Raw genomic sequence first — 21,113 nt, 5'->3', positions numbered from 1 at the left:
TATCTTTTATAATGGACTAACCGATGCTTCTAGGGACCACCTAGATAGTTGTGTTGGTTGTGTTTTGTTGCTGAAAAACTATTGAATAATATATTGAGCAATGATGATGATTGGACTCTTCCCGAACCACCTGCTAAGCCAACTCCAAAGAAAAGAGGTATTATATTTCTCAGTCTTGAAGATATGCAAGAAGCAAAGAAATATGTGAAAGAAAAATGTATTAAAGCTGAAGATGTTAAGAATTTACCTCCTATTGAAGAAATCCATGGTCTTAATATTCCGACACAGGTAGTAGAGGTAAATTCTCTCTATAGATTTGATGAAGGTGATATTCCTTATAATAAGTCTACTAGTCAATGCTTGAATGAATTGATAACTTTATTGTTAAACAAGAAAACTTCAATGCTTATGTTAGTAGACAATTAAAACGTAATGCTTATATGCTTGAATGCTTGGGTGATTATATGTGTAGAACTGTTAATGATCTTAAGCTTATCAGTAAACATGCTTCTATGGTAAAAACTCAAGTAGAACGAGTACTTAAGGCACAAGATGATTTTCTCAATGAGATGAATAGTAAGAACAATGATCATCCTATTAGAGTTATAACTAGATGTGGTAAAATGACTCAGGAACCTTTGTATCCTGAGGGCCATCCTAAGAGAATTGAGCAAGATTCTCAGAGAATTAACACTGATGCACCTAGTCCTTCTAATAAAAATAAAAGAAAAACTTATAGGACTTTTCATGCTTCTAGTGAACCTGTTGTAGACACACATGACAATCCCAATGATATTTCTATTTCTGATGCTGAGAGACAATCTGGTAATGAACAAGAACTTAGTGATAATGTTAATGATGATGTTCATACTGATGCTCACCCTAGTAATGATATTGATGTGGAGATTGAACCTGCTGTTGATTTTGATAACCAACAACCTAAGAATAAACGTTATGATATGAGAGACTTCGTTGCTAGTAAGCATGGTAAAGAAAGAGAACCATGGGTTCAAAAATCCATGCCCTTTCCTCCTAAACCATCCAAGAGAAAGGATGATGAGGATTTTAAGTGCTTTGTTGAAATGCTTAGACCTGTCTTTTTGCGTATGCGTTTGACTGATATTTTGAAAATGTCTCTTATGCTAAGTATATGAAGGAAATTGTTACAAGTAAAAGAAATATAGCGGAAGCTAAAATTTTCGCCATGCTTTCTAATTATACTTTTAATGGTGGAATACCAAAGAAATTAGGAGATCCAGGAATACCAACTATACCATGCTCCATTAAAAGAAACTATGTAAAAACTGCTTTATGTGATTTGGGAGCCGGTGTTAATTAGTGTTATGCCTTTCTCTTTATATCTTAGACTTGAATTGAATAAGTTGACACCTACTGAAATCTCTTTACAAATGGTTGATAATTCAACTGCTATACCCATCGGTATTTGTGAGGATGTTCCTCTTGTGGTTGCAGACGTTACTATCTTAACGGACTTTGCTATTCTTAATATTCCCGAGGACGATAGTATGTCAATCATCCTTGGTAGACCCTTTTTAAATACTGCAGGGGATGTTATTGATCACAACAAGGGCAATGCCACCTTTCATGTTAATGGTAATGAGCACATGGTACACTTTCTGAAGAAACAACCTCAAGTTAATAGCATCAATTCTATTGGAAAATTTTCAACTATTGCTATTGGAGGTTTTGAATTCCCTATTCCTACTGTCAAAAAGAAATATGGCATTCTCATTGTTGGGGACATGCATATCCCCGTTGAGGTAACCTAGTGTTGTTCGAAAATTCTCCAGTTTCATGTCATTCGGAAGAAGTTTGTAATACGACTTGATCAACCTTGTTAATGTTTTCCTTTCGATGGGCATGAGATGGATGAATTTAGAAAGCACAACTTTCTGTACCCACTTTTTACTTTCTGTTATTTAGAATAAATAAAGCAAAAATAATATTATTCGTTCTCTTTTCTGAATTATCCATGCAATAAAAAATGTCCCAAAAATAAAAGTTCTCCAAATGCCCTGAAAATTTAGTATGATTTTTATAGAATTTTTGAGAATTTTTGGCACTGAGACACACCAAGGGGCTGCACCAGTGGGCGACAAGCCTGGGTGCGCCCTGGTGGCTTGTGGGTCCCACATGGGTCCCCCTCCCTTATTCCAGCATCCATTCAATTTGTATTCCTCCAGAAAAAATCATCCCGTTGCTCAAACCTGTGTTCTTGCTCATCTTGCTGGAATTTTCGATCTCCTTGTGCAAAGATCCATTTGCAAAATTGTTTTGGGGGATTGTTCATCGGTATGTGACTCCTCCAATGGTCTAATTAGTTTTTTTCTAGTGCTTTATATATTGCAAATTTTTGTTGTTGTGGTGACCTTATTCTTGAGCTTGCATGTCAAATTTATATGGTCCAAAGTAGTTTTGATGCATAATATAGCCTCTATGCACTTGTGGGAGTAGTTGCTATCGATTTTGCTGAGTTTGGTTCACTTTTATTTTGAGTCACTAAAAACTCCAGAAATTTTCAGAGAAAAGAAATGATGAAGAAATGGTTGAAAAGTTCTTCAAGCTGGGGTTCAAAGGAAAATGAAAATGAAGAGAAGGAGAAGCCCAAGTACAACCTTCCTCGCACCATGGAGGTTCGGTCGTGTGAATGGCCAAGTGATGCATTCTAGAGGGCGGCCGAAATTTATGAGGATTTCTATTATTTGGTAGAGAATGCAGCATCACCGACTTCCTCCATGATAAGTGTGACCAATACCTCCTACTCACTAATACCTTCATGCAAAATTTTCACTTTCATGCTAGGAAATCACCACCCATGGTAGAATTTTATTTATATGATGAGCATAAGGAGATGACGCTTTATGATTTTTGTGATGTTTGCAAAATACCTTATGAGGGTGGATTTAGTGACCCATGCCCTAGATATGTTGAGAATTTCCTTGCTGAGACTACTGTGGGGGAAGAGAGAGGGGTGTCAAGCGAGAGTGGCTAGCTAACATTTTCCTGTTTTACGCTATTACTCATTATTTGTTGGGAGATGTTTGATTGGTCGTGGGGAGAGTGGAGGCCTTAGTGCCCCTGACCGCGCTATTTTGTGCCATGCTTTACTTCGTGATAAAACTTTTAGGTTGGGCGCTATTATTGCTCGACGGTTGAGCTTAAACCGTTTGAGGGGAGCTATCTTTGGAGGTATATATGCCTCTCGCCTTGCTAGACACTTTGAGATACCCATTAGGCATGATGAGAAACAAGAGATGTTGTTGCCCGTTAAATATTTAGACTATGCTAGTATGGTGGCACTTGATTTTATTGCTAACGACAAGGAGAAGCGGCTCCTCTACAACCTAGTATTTAGTCAGGGTACTTGTCAGATTATTACTTTGCCTGCACCTTCTTTGTTCGACATTCATCAGGCGAGTACAATATTATGCCCGAGACATTTATGCATACTGGGAGAGGACACGATCCCCAGTCCGTGAGCCAGCCAGATCACCTGATCCGTATGAGGAACCTATTTATCAGTGGGAGCCGCATGAGCTCTCTAACCAGTGGAACCCTCAGGATCCCCCTTAGTACCCAGGAGAAGGCTACTTTGATCTGTGGGCATAGACCAAATTGGGCTAAAAGCCTAAGCTTGGGGGAGTACGTATTTCTCACCGACATTACATTCATGTTCACACACTCATTCCAGTTGTCGGTGTTCATACTTTTTCATTGTATTATCCATGCTATTTTCTTTTTCTCTCTTTCTTCTTGTGTGTTAACTTTGAGAAAATCTAAAAAAAATAAGTTCTCGCTTATTTTTAGTTTTCTTTCTAGTTTATTTAGTAGTAGTATTAAAAGAAAACCCAAAAAGATTTCTCGTTCTTCTTTTGTTTGTTGGGAGCTTTCCGTGTAAATAGTTTTCTTGTTCTTGTCTTCAGAAAAACAAAATCTCCAAAAATATTTCAGTGTGTTTCTCTGTAATTCTTTTTCCTTTCTTTGGGTCGTAAGGAGAAACCACGATGAAAAAGTTGAGTGGCTCTCATATGCATTATTATTGATCTAACACAGAGACTATATTACCATGTCTTCTCCTTTTGAATAAATGTTTGCAGATTCCAGCTAATCCAATGCACGTGCACTATTATTATTATCCACACCGTTCGGTCGTGCAAGGCAGTAATGACGATACATGATGAAATGATTGAGATGAGGAAAAGCTGGTATGAACTCGACCTATTTTGTTTTTGTAAATATGATTAGTTCATCGTTCTTGATTCATCCCATTATGAATGAAACATGTTTGCATTGACAATTAGAGATTATAGTTACTCATGCCATGCTTAATTAGCTAGGATTTTATAATGGTTTATCTTGCGTGCCAACATGCTTTTAAAATGGTTGTGATGTAATATGATAGATGGTATCCTCCTTCGAATGGTTCTAATGGCTTGACTTGGCACATGTTCATGCATGTAGTTGAAACAAAAACAACATAGCCTCCACAATTTTTATGTTCATGGTGATTTATATCCTACTCATGCTTGCACTCAATGTTGGTTAATCTCAATGCATGTTTATGGTTGTTGTCACTCTCTAGTTAGTCGCTCCTCAGTCTTTTGCTAGCCTTCATTTGTACTAAGCAGGACACTTCCTTAAACCCAAAGTTGTTCCATATGAGTCCACTATACCTACCTATATGCGGTATCTACCTGCCGTTCCAAGTAAATTTGCATGTGCCAAACTCTAAACCTTCAAATAATAATCTGTTCTATATGCCCGAATCACTCATGTAGCAACTGAGGGCTGTCAGTATCTTCCATGCTAGGTGGGTTATTCTCATGATGAGTGTTTATTCACTTGTCATTCACGAGAAAGTGGCTGGTAATCGGGATGACCAGTTCCATGCTCAAATCAAATCAAAATATAATTTCAAACAAAACTCCCCCAGGACTATTGGTATCGACGGTACCCGTTGTTTCGGATCAGCCGTGGAGTGTGATTATTGGTGGAGGGGGAGTAAAATTTTTACCATTCTGTTTGGGAACCGCCGATAATGTATCTAGCGTGGAAGATACCAAGATCTCTTGGTTGTTATGTTGACAATGAAAGCATCCCGCTCAAAATTATATTCATCTCTGTTTTAAAAGTTCGAGCTCTAGCACCTCTGCAAATCCCTGCTTCCCTCTACGAAGGGCCTATCTATTTACTTTTATTGCTGAGTCATCATCCTCTTATAAAAAGCACCAGTTAGAGAGCACCACTGTCATTTGTATGCTTTGTTATTAATTTATATTGAGTATGACTATGACTGGATCTCTTTTACCATGAATTATAATGTCTAGTCAATCCTTGATCTTCAAGGGTGCTCTGCATTTATCTTTTGCGGTCTCAGAAAGGGCTAGGGAGATACCATTATATCATATTGTATCATGGTTGTTTTGAAGAAGTGTTGTCATCTGAGATTTATTATTATTTCTCACTAGTTGATTATGCCATTGATACGGATAAATGTGAGACCTAAATGTTAGTGTTAATATTGTTAGTTCATAATCTTTGCTGAAAACCTGAATGTTGTCTATACATATTTGCAACAACAAGATCAAACAGAGTTTGTAAAAGCTTTTCTTTATCACTTTTAGTTTGTCAACTGAATTGGTTGAGCACAAGCAATGGGTTCAGCTTGGGGTAGTTGATACGTCTCCATTGTATCTACTTTTCCAAACTCTGTTGCCCTTATTTTGGACTCTAATTTGCATGATTTGAATGGAACTAACCCGGACTGACGTTGTTTTCAGCAGAATTACCTTGGTGTTATTTTTGTGCAGAAATAAAAGTTCTTGGAATGACTTGAAAATTTATGGAGAATATTTTTGGAATATATAAAAAATACTTGCAAAAGAATCAACAAGAGGGGGTCCACCCATTGCCCACAAGCCTGGGGGCGCCCCCCTGGGGCGCGCCCTGGTGGCTTGTGGGCCCTTGGACCTCCTTCGATCCTAACTCCAACTCTATATATTCACATCCGGAGAGAAAAAATCAAAGAGAAGGATTCATCGTGTTTTACAATATGGAGTCGCCGCCGCCTCCCGTTCTTCATGTGGAGGGCTGATATGGAGTCTGTTCGGGGCTCCGAACAGGGGGGTTCGTCGTCATCATCATCACCAACCTTCCTCCATCACCAATTTCATGATGCTCACCGCCGTGCGTGAGTAATTCCATAATAGGCTTGCTGGACGGTGATGAGTTGGATGAGATTTATCATGTAATCGAGTTAGTTTTGTTAGGGTTCGATCCCTAGTATCCACTATGTTCTGAGATTGATGTTGCTATGACTTTGCTATGCTTCATGCTTGTCACTAGGGCTCGAGTGCCATGATTTCAGGTCTGAACCTATTATGTTTTCATGAATATATTTGTGTTCTTGATCCTATCTTGCAAGTTGTCGACATCGATTACGAGTTATGGTCCGCATTCCCCAAGGTGACAATAATTGGGATTCTTTTCGGTGATTACCGTAGTTTGAGGAGTTCATGTATTCACTAAATGTTATTGCTTTGTTCCGGTTCTCTATAAAAAAGGAGGCCTTAATATCCCTTAGTTTCCATTAGGGCCCCGCTGCCATGGGAGGGTAGGACAAAAGGTGTCATGCAAGTTCTTTTCCATAAGCATGTATGACTTGTACGGAATACATGCCTACATTATATTGATGAATTGGAGCCAGTTCTGTGTCACCCTAGGTTATAACTGTTACATGATGAATGCCATCCGACATAATTATCCATCATTGATCCATTGCCTACGAGCTCTTCACATGTTGATCTTTGCTAAGTTACTTTGCCGCTGTCACTGTTACAATTACTACAAAACTGCTACTGCTACTTCTGTTACCGTTACCATTACTTCCATACTACTTTGCTACTAAATACTTTGTTGCAGATATTAAGTCTTTCAGGTGTGGTTGAATTGACAACTCAGCTGCTAATACTTGAGAATATTCTTTGGCTCCCCTTGTGTCGAATCAATAAATTTGGGTTGAATACTCTACCCTCGAAAAATGTTGCGATCCCCTATACTTGTGGGTTATCACCACACAGGACCCAAACTCTAGAAAAGGTATGCCAATTCCAGTTGCCATAGCAACAACTGTACCATAGAAAACCCCACTCAAAAAAGTATACCAACTCCACTAGCTAAAGCCCTATTAGAACTTCAAGCCCCATTTCCTGCATACAGGAACCCCATTCCAGCTACTCCAAGTTTAAACTACAATGCTTTCATTCTTGTTAGGAACTTTGTGCGTATCTTCCCATCATGGGGAGATTATTGTCAAGACAAACATCAATTTCAAATCCTCCTCCTCAACTTACGTGTAAGTAATGTTTCTCATGGTAATTACTGCCTAGCTATCTGCTGACTGAACACATCAATCATTCCATTTCTTTTAAATAGGCGAGGACCGACCTGAATAGTCACGACGAGCAAAGCCTGGTTTCGGTTTTCATGCATGCATTGTGGATGTGTCGTTCTTACCGAAGGATATCACACTTTGATGGCAGGCCTCTAAATGAAATTTCTGTAAAGTCTTCTGCAATACATTTACAAGATGCTGACTAGAATAAGCTTGTTACACATTGGTCTCGTCCCCAGCGTCAGGTACTATCTATGATATCAAATCACAATTTGAACTCCTACATTTCTGCATGTGCCTCACCATCTCTCTTGTATGAAAACTTCTTGCAGATGAATATCCATTCTCAAGGGATCATAGGTTCTCGCAACAATACAACACACTGCATTGCTATTGCCAGTACCTTTTGCCCTTTATCACCATACTTACACTCATAGCTATTTGATTATGTAGCATCACTACACATGTTAGCTTCCTTATCCACCGTTTGCTCAAAATTATAATATTTATATTTACTCTTGCATAAATGTAGAATAAACCCAATGGTTATGAAGAGGTTTTGCATTGCACTTGTAAGTACATGTTGTCATGTACTCCCTCTGTATCGAATTACTTGTCGCTCAATTGTATCTATTTAGAATCCTATATACTTAAGAAGTTCATCCCCACTAACCTATTTATCTAAACATGCAAGCTATCCACATCATCAGCCCAGCCACATCAACATTTCTTTAACGGCTTACATGTGGGTCCCATGACAATACACAACAGCTACGTTAGCGTTCAATTACCTGTAGTAGGACCCACAAAAAAAAGTTACACGTAGTAGGACCGATGAAAGACTCATCACAGACGTTTCTCTCCCAGATTCAACCCATCACATCGCCCCCTTCCCCCTCTGTATGGTCTTGTGCAGCTATCAGGATCCATATCACGTCCTTCAAACAGGACAGACCATCCATGGCAACTTCCTGTGGGGCGGGCACGCTACCGTCTGATGCCCCTCCCGCAGCATCACTAGCCTAAGTCTGTTGTTCGTTTGGCACGGCAACTGAGATCTCATCTCATGCCCCTATGGCAGGACCACCGGCCCGGACCGTCGGTCCGACTCTCCTCTGACGAATCTCCAGGTCGGCCACGACCACTGGTCTGCCTCCAACGACTCTTTGAGATTGTGTTGGGCCGCAGTCTCCTTCGGCTCTGGCCGCTGGTCGCTCATCTCTGACGGTTCTGAAGGTCTAGCATGATCACTGATGCACCTTACCCATGTGCTTATTTCGCTTTCGTCCTCTCATACTGACATACTGTCTTCACGCTAGCAAGTGTAGGTGGATGTGGTCAAGTGGATTTCTTGATGGATTGACACTTTGAACTATCTAGTTGGCTTTACTTGTAACTATATCTAGCTCAAATAACCCTCGTGGATTTGTATGGTGATTTCACGGATTATGCAATGATGCTAGTGACTATACAGTCTCAGCCATGGCGTGAACTGGATCCAACACCTGCAGCTATGGTTAGCAACAACTTTGTCTCCCTCTAGCTATGACCTTCCATGGCAATGGATATTTTTTTGGGAAGCTGAGTTTCTGCAACTATGAAATTTTGGACTACAGGGACGTTTTCTGTCATGTCAGGTCAGGTCAGGTATTCTATTTTGCAATATTTCTTTTATTTGCTGCGATTGTTTCTTACTAAAAATGATCACACCAACCATGCATCACCCAATTAGATGGTGGAATCGATACATTTTCTTTCTCCTTCCTCTGGTAGCATTACTTCCTATTTACTCTTCGGACTTCAACTCCTTTCTCCTCTCGATCTGGTTAGTAACCGAAGGCATCATAATTTCTTACCAGTTTTGCAATTAATCTACATTTACCACCAAGAGGCAATTAAAGTTATCTTTTGATCTCTTCATTCCTGTCCATTCACATTCTTCCACACAGGCACCACCGACGACCGATATATTATCCCTCTTCAATTGACATTCTAACACCTCCTTTGATCTTCTAGCAGCTCCTTTCGAACCATATTGTCCTCTCTTGCATCCATGAAGTTGCACCTAACTTGACATGCTTAGGAGTTTTACCTGCAACTATCTTGCCCCGTTGGATATAGTTATCCATTAGGATCTTCTCCACGACCAGCCACACTATCCTTTTGAAGTCGTCGGGATTCCTGGTGAGCCCATCCTTATCTTTAAGTTTTAGGTGCTAATTGGTCTTGATGTCCTGACATGGTTCCAATAATGATTTCCATGTCATAATATGATTGGAAATGAGTATGGCGTACTAAATTGATCTCTTCCATCTCCACGTTGTTTTCACTGTATTCTAATGTGCATACACCTCTCCATACATGTGGATATCCAATCTCAACACAATAAGTGCAAGAAAAAGTTGTACCCTTCAAGTACCACGTATGCTACACTTCCCTCAATGGTAGGCTCAGCCTTTTGCTTTTGTTTTTGTTGTATAGTTGATGTGTAACCTTTGTAGATGCTGAGAGGAAGATGAGCAAAGCGATGCAATATTGGAAGTACCATCCCTATTTTTCATTTATAGCACCCATAGGCATGATCTCCTTTTTCATGGTTTATTTGACTATGTGTTCGAAGGTGATTCAAATTTACACTATGTTCTTTCATCAGAATTCAATTATAGGTTAGGGAAGCGTATATTAATGGTTGTGCTTGCTATTTTGTGCAGTCTACACATGAAAAAGAAAGTGGTTTTTTTATTAGTAATAATATACTCTTTACTATTTTTTGATGAAAATGGCAGGACCATTGCCAACGCATATAAAGAGAAGGAAGACTTGCGTAGGTATGTATGTATCTTCAAGATTTCAACCAGTGTATACCTACTATATATGTATAAAAAAATTCATTTAGGTATGTAATATAAGATAAGGTGTAACACAAAAAAATATAAGATAAGGTGTAGCACCAAAAAATATGCATAATATTGTGGTTCACCTTACTATATGTTACTATGTGATATCGGGTTATTCACATTAAACATATTTTTTCATCATAACTTTGTGGTTCACTAATTCTTCGTATTCCTATGGAAAACTATTCATCACTCTCCATCTAAGCTTCATTATCCTCTATTTTTCTTCCAATATTAATAGATCTATATTTACTCTTTACAAATGTAGAATAAAGGCAACACTTATGAAGAAGTTTTTGTGGTAAATTTCTTGAATTATCCTTCCATCGACATGGAGAAGGGCGTCGTAGAGCCGGTGTTAACTTGTAATGTAAGCCCATCTTTATCAAGACTTCAAACTTTTTTCTAGTATGGATTTGGATAGGCATCATTTCCTAAACTATTGTTTAGTTGGTGTTTGCATCAGATCACATGTTTGCAACAACTACCAGTATCAAATTGTAGTTGTAAAACCATGTTCCATACTCATACCATCCATATTAATCAGAACAGATCCGTTCTTTAGGCCAACATGTATGCACGTGTTCTAAATCTGTAATCCGTGGTGCGGTGAAGCTGCACACGCTTGCATCGTGTCATTTCCTGCTTTGTCTTAACTGATTTTGGCCGATGATACAGACAATGCCATATTATGCCAATGCTATTTTAAATTATATCTCTAAATTTGCCAATATAAAATGGGATGGAATTGACAGCACACTGATGATCATTGCTTGTATATGTGTGAAACCTTCCATTTGTCTCCTTGTTTCTTTTTCAGAGTAATATCTCTGATGCTAGGCAGAACTCCAAGGAAGATAGTGAGTCAAACCCATTGATGGTACCTATCAATTATATTGTAGCGAAGAAGGCAAAACATCTTGAAGATAGCGAGACAAGCCCAAATTCATGTCTTGAAGACAATAAGTTAAAGCTACTCGCCAGTAGCTATGACACAACCTCGGTGAAGTTGCCGCCTGAATTCGTTCAATGTCTTCAGTCTCAACTTCAATCTAAAAGACATTGTTCAGCTCAGCTCTGACTCGAAGTCCAATATCTAAGGAAGATCACAGAGAAATCTAGTGCATGCCTTGTTGCTGAGTGGCTTGAGCTAGAGGATATAAGATGCAAATAAGGGCGGGATAAACAACTTGCTCAACTGCATGTGGAGCAGCATCAGGGCTAGGCTAACCTTTCTTAAGTTGTGTTAAAGTGCTCTCGGTTCTGTATATTGTTTCTTTGGCGTGTTTATGTGGACTGGTGGCTACCTTTGATGCCCAGCATATGTAATATGTTGTTTGGTTGCACTTTATTATCACTGGTGGCAAACTTTGATGCCCAGAGGATGTAAATGTCGTAATTTCTTTATTGTACAGTCTAGGTTCATTCTTAGTTAATATGCCATAATTTATTTATCGTGTAGTGTAGGTTAATTCATGGTTACTGTATATGATATCGTCGTTCTCTCAAAAGGCCAAAAGCTATGACCATAGTCAACAGGCCAGAACGTTATCGATCCATCAGTGGTAAAAAACACGTCACAAATCGGCTGGCCCATAACTCGCTATAGATGGGCTGAAACGATTGTCGAGCCCATCATGGACTGCATGGTCCTAGTCCTCACATGGGCCCATAATCATCACGGGCCATTAGCAGGCCTAAATGGAAAAGTGCCCCATGTAGTTTCGTGTCTTTAACAAGGCAAGTAAACCGCATGCCTTAATTCGGCTAGAAGATACCATAGGCTTTTAACATTCTAAAAATTAGATTGGGCCTGAATTGTTCTGAATTGTTCACAGGCCGATAGTAGGTCAAAATATACGTAGGCCCATGATTGACCCAATTACAAGATGGGCCGTTAACATGGCAAACTATATCTCGGGCCTTGGTTAAATCAATCACATAATGGGCTGTTAGCAGGCCTAAAGCAATGTCAGGCCGTAAACGGGCCATTAATAGGTCGATAGTCAGGTGGGGCGGAATTTATCCACGACGACCACGAGCCGTTAATAGGTTGAAAGTCACTTTAGACCAGGAATGAGCCCAAATGTAGCACATGTCGTTAAATGGCCGAAAGTGACACCAGGCCGAAAGTGACCTAATTGCACCAAGGGGCGCTAACGGGCCAAAATGGGTCAAACTGTATGATGGGCCCTTAACAGGCCAAAATACACACCAGGCCTTAATTGGGCCCATACATAGTGGACGGTTAACATGCTGGCCCACTAGTTTTTGACCAAACTTGCGGGCCTCCGACTGGGCCGGCCTTTTTAACCTAAATGGCCATTGTTGGGCCGTGCAACTTGTTGACATTTCATAAGTGTGTCCTGCCCGTTGGATGGATGACATCAGTCGCAATGCAGAGCTGATGCATGGTTCCGTTTGCGAATGAGAAATTGACACATGGAAAATCATCATTGGTCGGGGTTGTTAATGGGTATCGAATCCAGCACCCGACCTACTATGGTGGCTGCCATGTGTCTGTTACCCTTGATGGAATCACTTCCATGACACGCCATTTAGTTCACTTTTGTGACGATAAATGTATTATTGCCATGGAACACTTCTGCGACAACACATGTATGACTATCTTGATTCTATCATAAAATCGTTGCGGATGTACATGCATGACAGAGAACCTGACCTACTGCAACAAACGTGTGTAATCATAGAAGTGTCTTTTGTGCATGCCAGACGAACCCATGGTGCAAGAGTTGGAGGTGGACCCTGTTTCAACTCAGGCCTAATTTAACTTCGCCCTGGGTTTGCACGGTAACTAGTGTTTTCTTCCGTTGCAATGCATGGGCCTTTTTGCTAGTAAGAGTAATATAAATTATAGATGTGTTTGTTATCTTAGAGCATCTCCAATAGATGATGTAGAATACATCACCAAAAAGTTCTAGATGTAAATTTTACATCACCAAAAAGTGCTAGATGTAAAATTACATCACCAAAAAACACCCGACTCCAATAGATGATGTATAAGAGCATCTCCAATAGAAGATGTATATTTTGAGATGTAAAAGTAGGTTTTGTATAATTTACATCACCAAAAAGTGCTTTGTACATCTCTAAAGAAGTCTCAACTTCAACCGATGTTGTATATTTGGTGATATAAAACTATACTTCAACAAATGATGCATATTAGAAGATGCAAAATGACCGACAGCCGTGCGACAGCCTACAAACGCACTACAACCACTATACAACCACACTCTTTTGAATGAAAATCATCATATAGATATATAAATGAGAAATATTTTCAGATTTGACATGAACTCAACTTCCATAACAAACATAGTTCATAATCCAACAAATAAAAGTGCATCATATCAATCAAACTTCTTGGTCCAACAAACTAAAATGCACATAAAGATAACATCAACATAAAAATCTCAATTTTCATCCTCTCCGTTGTCACTTGTCACATTGTGGACGTTGACATCATCATCATCATCATCATCAATGGCTTCTTTGTCGATGTTTTCATGCGTTGATGCATCGATGCCGCCGCCTCCACCGGAAGCACCTCCAATGCCACTCGTGTTACCAAAGAAGCCACCTCCCATGCCACTCATGTTGCCACCAAAGCCACCTCCCATGCCACCCATATTTCAGCAAACCCACCTCCCATGCCACCGAAGCCACCGTCCATGTTGCCACTGAAGCGACCTCCCATGTTGCCACCAAAGGCACCACCGATATTGCCACCAAGCCACCACCCATGGCACCTTCCATCATGTTCATGTAGCCGCCCATTCCTCCCCCTCATCATGTTTCTCATGAGCATTTGCTTCTTCATGATCATTTCATCACGACAAAGCTCGACATATGCCTTTGCTTTGGGCTCGAGGCCACTTGTGTCCATGAACATTAACTTGAGTGCCTTGTCCTCCACCATCTTGAGCTCTTCTGCCACCACCTTTCTCTCCCTAGCTCCCGCCAATCTCAACTCAGTCATCGCCTCTTCTCCTCGGCCGCCGCCCTCCACCGCTTTGCTTCCCCTCTCCTCCATTTCTTTTAACTTCAACATTTTTCTTTGGCATACTCTTTCCTCACAATGACAATGGCGTCAAATCCTTCTTTAATATCATTGTTTTCAATCTCGAACCCTTTACTTTTTTTACTTCCATCTGTCCTATATGATTTGGTCGCCGACTGAGGAGTGGGGCTCCTTCTTGTCTCCTCACCACCACCATCACCATCATCCTAATGATCGACAACCAAACTTTCTTCTTTGTAGCATCAAAAACTTCTTGATTCTTTCACTTCTCATCCTTGAGATCTTAGTAGCAATGATGGAAAGTGAAGGCTTTTCCTTTCTTTTTCCTGTTCTCTCTGTTCTTGTTTATTTCTTAGAACAAGCCTTGAGGAATCATTTTCTACAACAAAACAACAAAAGTACAAACATCAAATTAGGAACATATGCATAATACCAAGAAACAAAGCACACAAAAGCAGCAAGCAATTACCATGTCACTATCACCACAACCACTAGGATTCATGTGATCAACATCAACAAAGCAACCCACCCACTTTTGGCATTCGCCGTTGATGGTGCCCCAACATTAACGAATAGAGTCCCTTGATTGAAAGTGCCCACTAGTGTTGCGCCTGTCGAAGAATTCTTGATGTGGTCCCAATAGGTGGCGGCGGCTTGGTTAGTCCCCATGCATGAATTAAGAGAGATTCGCTTCCACGCGCTACAATCAACGTATCATCGGCGTTGGTATAATTTGCGGTTCTTCTGTTGGCAATAAACCCCTTGTCGTCCATGTCGAGATTATCATCAACACATTGAGTATCATATTCTTGTGATGCATACTCTTGAGAGATAATCTTTGTTTGTGACATATGTCATGCTATGAATGCTTCATCATCAATACTACAAATGGAAGTACACACAATCTCACATTCTATTCGTATCAAAAATGGAAAGAACAAGCAAAAATAAAAAGTTTTTTTACCTTAACAACATTTTGTCAAGCATGTTGGAAGTGGTGGCCGCGGGCGTGGTTGGGTCTCCTCCATGGCTGACAACATGGCTTGCGGTGGCGGAGGAGGAGGCGACCCATGTCCGGCGGTAGTTGTTGCGGCCACCGGTGGCATCGAATCGGCCGAAGCATCCCGAGATGGAGCAGTAGCGGGGTTGTGTGCCGCCACCACGGGTTTTGGCCGCTATCTGCTTCTTCATCGGCGGTGCACCGGTTCCCGTGCTAGTGACCTGCCAGGGTGGGGTGAAACTGACGCGATGGGATGGGGGCAGCATGCAGCGGTGGGGGAGGGGATTCGGGAAGGTCGTAGTGCCGATGGCAATCGCGGCGAGGTGGGTCCAATCGGCAAAGGCAGCGACGGGTGAGGGAGTCCTGGATTAGGGGGTCCTCAGGTGTTTGGTCTATTCGATATGGGTCGGGCTGATGGGCTATGAAGATAAAGCGGAAGACTATCCCCTGTGTCCGGATAGGACTACTATGTGCGTGAACGGCAAGTTTGGTGTCCGGATGTATTAATTCCTTGCCTTGTAAACCGACTTTGTACAACCCTAGGCCCCTCAAGTGTATATATAAACTGTGGGGTTTAGTCCGTAGAGGCTATCAGAATAATCATAGGCTAGACAGCTAGGGTTTAGCCATTACGATCTCGAGGTAGAACGACTCTTGTAACCCTTATACACATCGAATATTGCTACCTCTTGAGCACTGCGTTGGTTTTCCTTGAAGAGGAAGGGATGATGCAGCAAAGTAACGTAAGTATTTCCCTCAGTTTTTGAGAACCAAGGTATCAATCCAGTAGGAGGCTACACACGAGTCCCTCGTACCTGCACAAAACAAATAAATCCTCGCAACCAACACGATAAGGGGTTGTCAATCCCTACACGACCACTTACGAGAGTGAGATCTGATAGATATTATAAGATAATATTTTTGGTATTTTTATGATAAATATGCAAAGTAAAATAAAAGCAAAGTAAAAAGCAAATGAAATAACTAAGTATTGGAAGATTAATATGATGAAGATAGACCTGGGGGCCATAGGTTTCACTAGTGGCTTCTCTCAAGAGCATAGGTATTCTATGGTGGGTGAACAAATTACTGTTGAGCAATTGACAGAATTGAGCTTTGTTATGAGAATATATAGGTATGATCATGTATATAGGCATCACGTCCGAGACAAGTAGACCGACTCCTGCCTGCATCTACTACTATTACTCCACTCATCGACCGCTATCCAGCATGCATCTAGAGTATTAAGTTCATGAAAACAGAGTAATGCCTTAAGCAAGATGATATGATGTAGAGGGATAAACTCATGCAATATGATGAAAACCCCATCTTGTTATCCTCGATGGCAACAATACAATACGTGCCTTGCTGCCCCTACTGTCACTGGGAAAGGACACCGCAAGATTGAACCCAAAGCTAAGCACTTCTCCCATTGCAAGAAAGATCAATCTAGTAGGCCAAACCAAACTGATAATTCGAAGAGACTTGCAAAGATAACCAATCATACATAAACGAATTCAGAGAAGATTCAAATAATGTTCATAGATAGACTTGATCATAAACCCACAATTCATCGGTCTCAACAAACACACCGCAAAAAGAAGATTACATCAAATAGATCTCCACAAGAGAAGGGGAGAACATTGTCTTGAGATCCAAAAAGAGAGAAGAATCCATCTAGATAATAACTATGGACCCGAAGGTCTGAGGTAAACTACTCACACTTCATCGGAGGGGCTATGGTGATGATGTAGAAGCCCTCCGTGATTGATGCCCCCTCCGGTGGAGCTCCGGAACAGGCCCCAAGATGGGATCTCGTGGATATAGAAAGTTGTGGCGGTGGAATTAGGGTTTTGGCTCCGTATCTGATCATTTGGGGGTACGTAGGTATATATATAGGAGGAAGGAGTACGACGGTGGAGCAACAGGGGGCCCACGAGGGTGGAGGGTGTACCTGGGGGGGTAGGCGCGCCCCCTACCTCGTGGCCTCCTCCTTTGTTTCTTGACGTAGGGTCCAAGTCTCCTGGGTCTTGTTCGGTGAGAAAATCACGTTCCCGAAGGTTTCATTCCGTTTGGACTCCGTTTGATATTCCTTTTCTTCGAAACCCGAAAATAGGCAAAAAAAAACAGCAATTCTGGGCTGGGCCTCCGGTTAATAGGTTAGTCCCAAGAATAATATAAAAGTGGATAATAAAGCACAATAATGTCCAAAACAGTAGATAATATAGCATGGAGCAATCAAAAATTATAGATACGTTGGAGACATATCAAGCATCCCCAAGCTTAATTCCTGCTCGTCCTCGAGTAGGTAAATGATAAAAATAGAATTTTTAATGCGGAGTGCTACTTGGCATAACTTTAATGTAATTCTTCTTAATTGTGGTATGAATATTCAGATCCGAAAGATTCAAGATAAAAGTTTAATATTGACATAGAAATAATAATACTTCAAGCATACTAACAAAGCAATCATGTCTTCTCAAAATAACATGGCTAAAGAAAGTTATACCTACAAAATCATATAGTCTGGCTATGCCCTATCTTCATCACACAAAGTATTTAAATCATGCACAACCCCGATGACAAGCCAACCAATTGTTTCATACTTTTGACATTCTCAAACTTTTTCAATCTTCACGCAATACATGAGCGTGAGCCATGGATATAGCACTATAAGTGGAATAGAATGGTGGTTGTGGAGAAGACAAAAGGGAGAAGATAGTCACATCAACTAGGCGTATCAATGGGCTATGGAGATGCCCATCAATAGATATCAATGTGAGTGAGTAGGGATTGCCATGCAACGGATGCACTAGAGCTATAAGTATATGAAAGCTCAACAAAAGAAACTAAGCGGGTGTGCATCCAACTTGCTTGCTCATGAAGACCTAGGGAATTTTGAGGAAGCCCATCATTGGAATATACAAGCCAAGTTCTATAATGAAAAATTCCCACTAGTATATGAAAGTGATAACACAGGAGACTCTCTATCATGAATATCATGGTGCTACTTTGAAGCACAAGTGTGGTAAAAGGATAGTAACATTGTCCCTTCTCTCTTTTTCTCTCATATTTTTTATTTGGGCCTTTTCTCTCTTTTTTATGGCCTCTTTTCTTTCCTTTTTTTATTTTTCGTCCGGAGTCTCATCCCGACTTGTGGGGGAATCATAGTCTCCATCATCCTTTCCTCATTGGGACAATGCTCTGATAATGATGATCATCACACTTTTATTTTCTTGCAACTCAACAATTACAACTCGATACTTAGAAAAAAATATGACTCTATATGAATGCCTCCGGCTGTGTACCGGGATATGCAATGAATCAAGAGTGACATGTATGAAAGAATTATGAATGGTGGCTTTGCCACAAATACGATGTCAACTACATGATCATGCTAAGCAATATGACAATGATGGAGTGTGTCATAATAAACGGAACGGTGGAAAGTTGCATGGCATTATATCTCGGAATGGCTATGGAAATGCCATAATAGGTAGGTATGGTGGCTGTTTTGAGGAAGGTATATGGTGGGTGTATGATACCGGTGAAAGGTGCGCGGTATTAGAGAGGCTAGCAATGGTGGAAGGAAGAAAAGTGTGTATAATCCATGGACTCAACATTAGTCATAAAGAACTCATATACTTATTGCAAAAATCTACAAGTTGTCAAAGCAAAGTATTACGTGCATTCTCCTAGCGTGATAGTTTGGTAGGAAAAGACCATCGCTCGTCCCCGACCGCCACTCACAAGGAAGACAATCAAAAAAATAAATCATGCTCCGACTTCATCACATAACGGTTCACCATACGTGCATGCTACGGGAATCACAAACCTTAACACAAGTATTTCTCAAATTCACAACTACTCAACTAGCATAACTTTAATATCACCATCTTCATATCTCAAAACAATTATCAAGCATCAAACTTCTCATAGTATTCAACACACTCATAAGAAAGTTTTTACTATTCTTGAATACCAAGCATATTGGGATTATTTAAGCAAATTACCATGCTATTTAAGACTCTCAAAATAAGCTAAGTGAAGCATGAGATATCAATAGTTTCTATAAAACAAATCCACCACCGTGCTCTAAAAGATATAAGTGAAGTACTAGAGCAAAACTATACAACTCAAAGATATAAGTGAAGCATATAGAGTATTCTAACAAATTCCAGATCATGTATGGCTCTCTCAAGAGGTTTGTACAGCAAGGATGATTGTGGTAAACTAAAAAGCAAAGACTCAAATCATACAAGACGCTCCAAGCAAAACACATATCATGTGGTGAATAAAAATATAGCTCCAAGTAAAGTTACCGATAGAAGTAGATGAAAAGAGGGGATGCCTTCCGGGGCATCCCCAAGCTTTGGCTTTTAGGTGTCCTTAGATTATCTTGGGGTTTACATGGGCATCCCAAGCTTAGGCTCTTGCCACTCCTTGTTCCATAATCCATCAAATCTTTACCCAAAACTTGAAAACTTCACAACACAAAACTTAAAGTAGAAAATCTCGTGAGCTCCGTTAGCGAAAGAAAACAAAAGACCACTTCAAGGTACTGTAATGAACTCATTCTTTATTTATATTGGTGTTAAACCTACTGTATTCCAACTTCTATATGGTTTATAAACTATTTTACTAGCCATAGATTCATCAAAATAAGCAAACAACACACGAAAAACAGAATCTGTCAAAAACAGAACAGTCTGTAGTAATCTGTAGCTAGAGCAAGATCTGGAACCCCAAAAATTCTAAAATAAATTGCTGGACGTGAGTAATTTATCTATTAATTATCTGCAAAAATAATTAACTAAATATCAATTTCTAAATTAAAATGGCAGCAGTTCTCGTGAGCGCTAAAGTTTCTGTTTTTTTACAGCAAGATATCAAGACTTTCCCCAAGTCTTCCCAACGGTTTTACTTGGCATAAACACTAATTAAACACAAAAAACACAACAAAATAGAGGCTAGGTGAGGGAGTCCTGGATTAGGGGGTATCCGGACAGGCGGACTATAACCATTGGCCGGACTCTTGGAGTATGAAGATACAAGATTGAAGGCTTCGTCTCATATCCGGATGGGACTTTCCTTGACGTGGAAGGCAAGCTTGGCAATACGGATATGTAGATCTCCTCCCATTGTAACCGACTCTGTGTAACCATAGCCCCCTCCGGTGTCTATATAAACCGGAGGTTTTAGTCCGTAGGACACAATAACAGACAGTCATACCATAGGCTAGCTTCTAGGGTTTAGCCTCTCCGATCTCGTGGTATATCAACTCTTGTAATACCCATACCATCAAGAATAAATCAAGCAGGATGTAGGGTTTTACCTCCATCAAGAGGGCCCGAACCTGGGTAAAACATCGTGTCCCCTTCCTCCTGTTACCATCCGCCTTAGACGCATAGTTCGGGACCCCCTACCCGAGATCCGCCGGTTTTGACACCGACATTGGTGCTTTCATTGAGAGTTCCTCTGTGTTGTCATCATCAGGCTTGATGGCTCCTTCGATCATCGTTAGCGATGCAGTCCAGGGTGAGACTTTTCTCCCCGGATAGATTTTTGTATTCTGCGGCTTTGCACTGCGGGCCAATTCGCTTGGCCATCTGGAGCAGATTGAAAGCTACGCCCCTGGCCATCAGGTCAGATTTGGAAGCTTAAATTACACGGCCGATATCTGCGGAGACTTGATCTTCGACGGATTCAAGCCCCTGCCTTGTGCGCCACGTGGTCATGATGAGTACGATTTAGCTCTAC

The 21,113-nt window shown here is 40.6% G+C and overlaps 1 long non-coding RNA gene across 1 annotated transcript; it reads left to right on the top strand.

Moving 5' to 3' along the window:
• Positions 1 to 8,400: 8,400 nt before the first annotated feature.
• On the top strand, positions 8,401 to 11,718 carry LOC119359445. Its single transcript, XR_005172542.1, has 4 exons — positions 8,401 to 8,650; positions 8,743 to 10,242; positions 10,580 to 10,681; positions 11,132 to 11,718. It is a non-coding gene; the product is annotated as an uncharacterized LOC119359445 (long non-coding RNA).
• The last annotated feature ends 9,395 nt before the right edge of the window (positions 11,719 to 21,113 follow it).

The sequence above is a fragment of the Triticum dicoccoides genome, chromosome 2A, assembly GCF_002162155.2.
Source record: "Triticum dicoccoides isolate Atlit2015 ecotype Zavitan chromosome 2A, WEW_v2.0, whole genome shotgun sequence".
NCBI classification, from domain to species: Eukaryota; Viridiplantae; Streptophyta; class Magnoliopsida; order Poales; family Poaceae; genus Triticum; species Triticum dicoccoides.
This window is presented reverse-complemented; position numbering and strand designations above follow the sequence as displayed.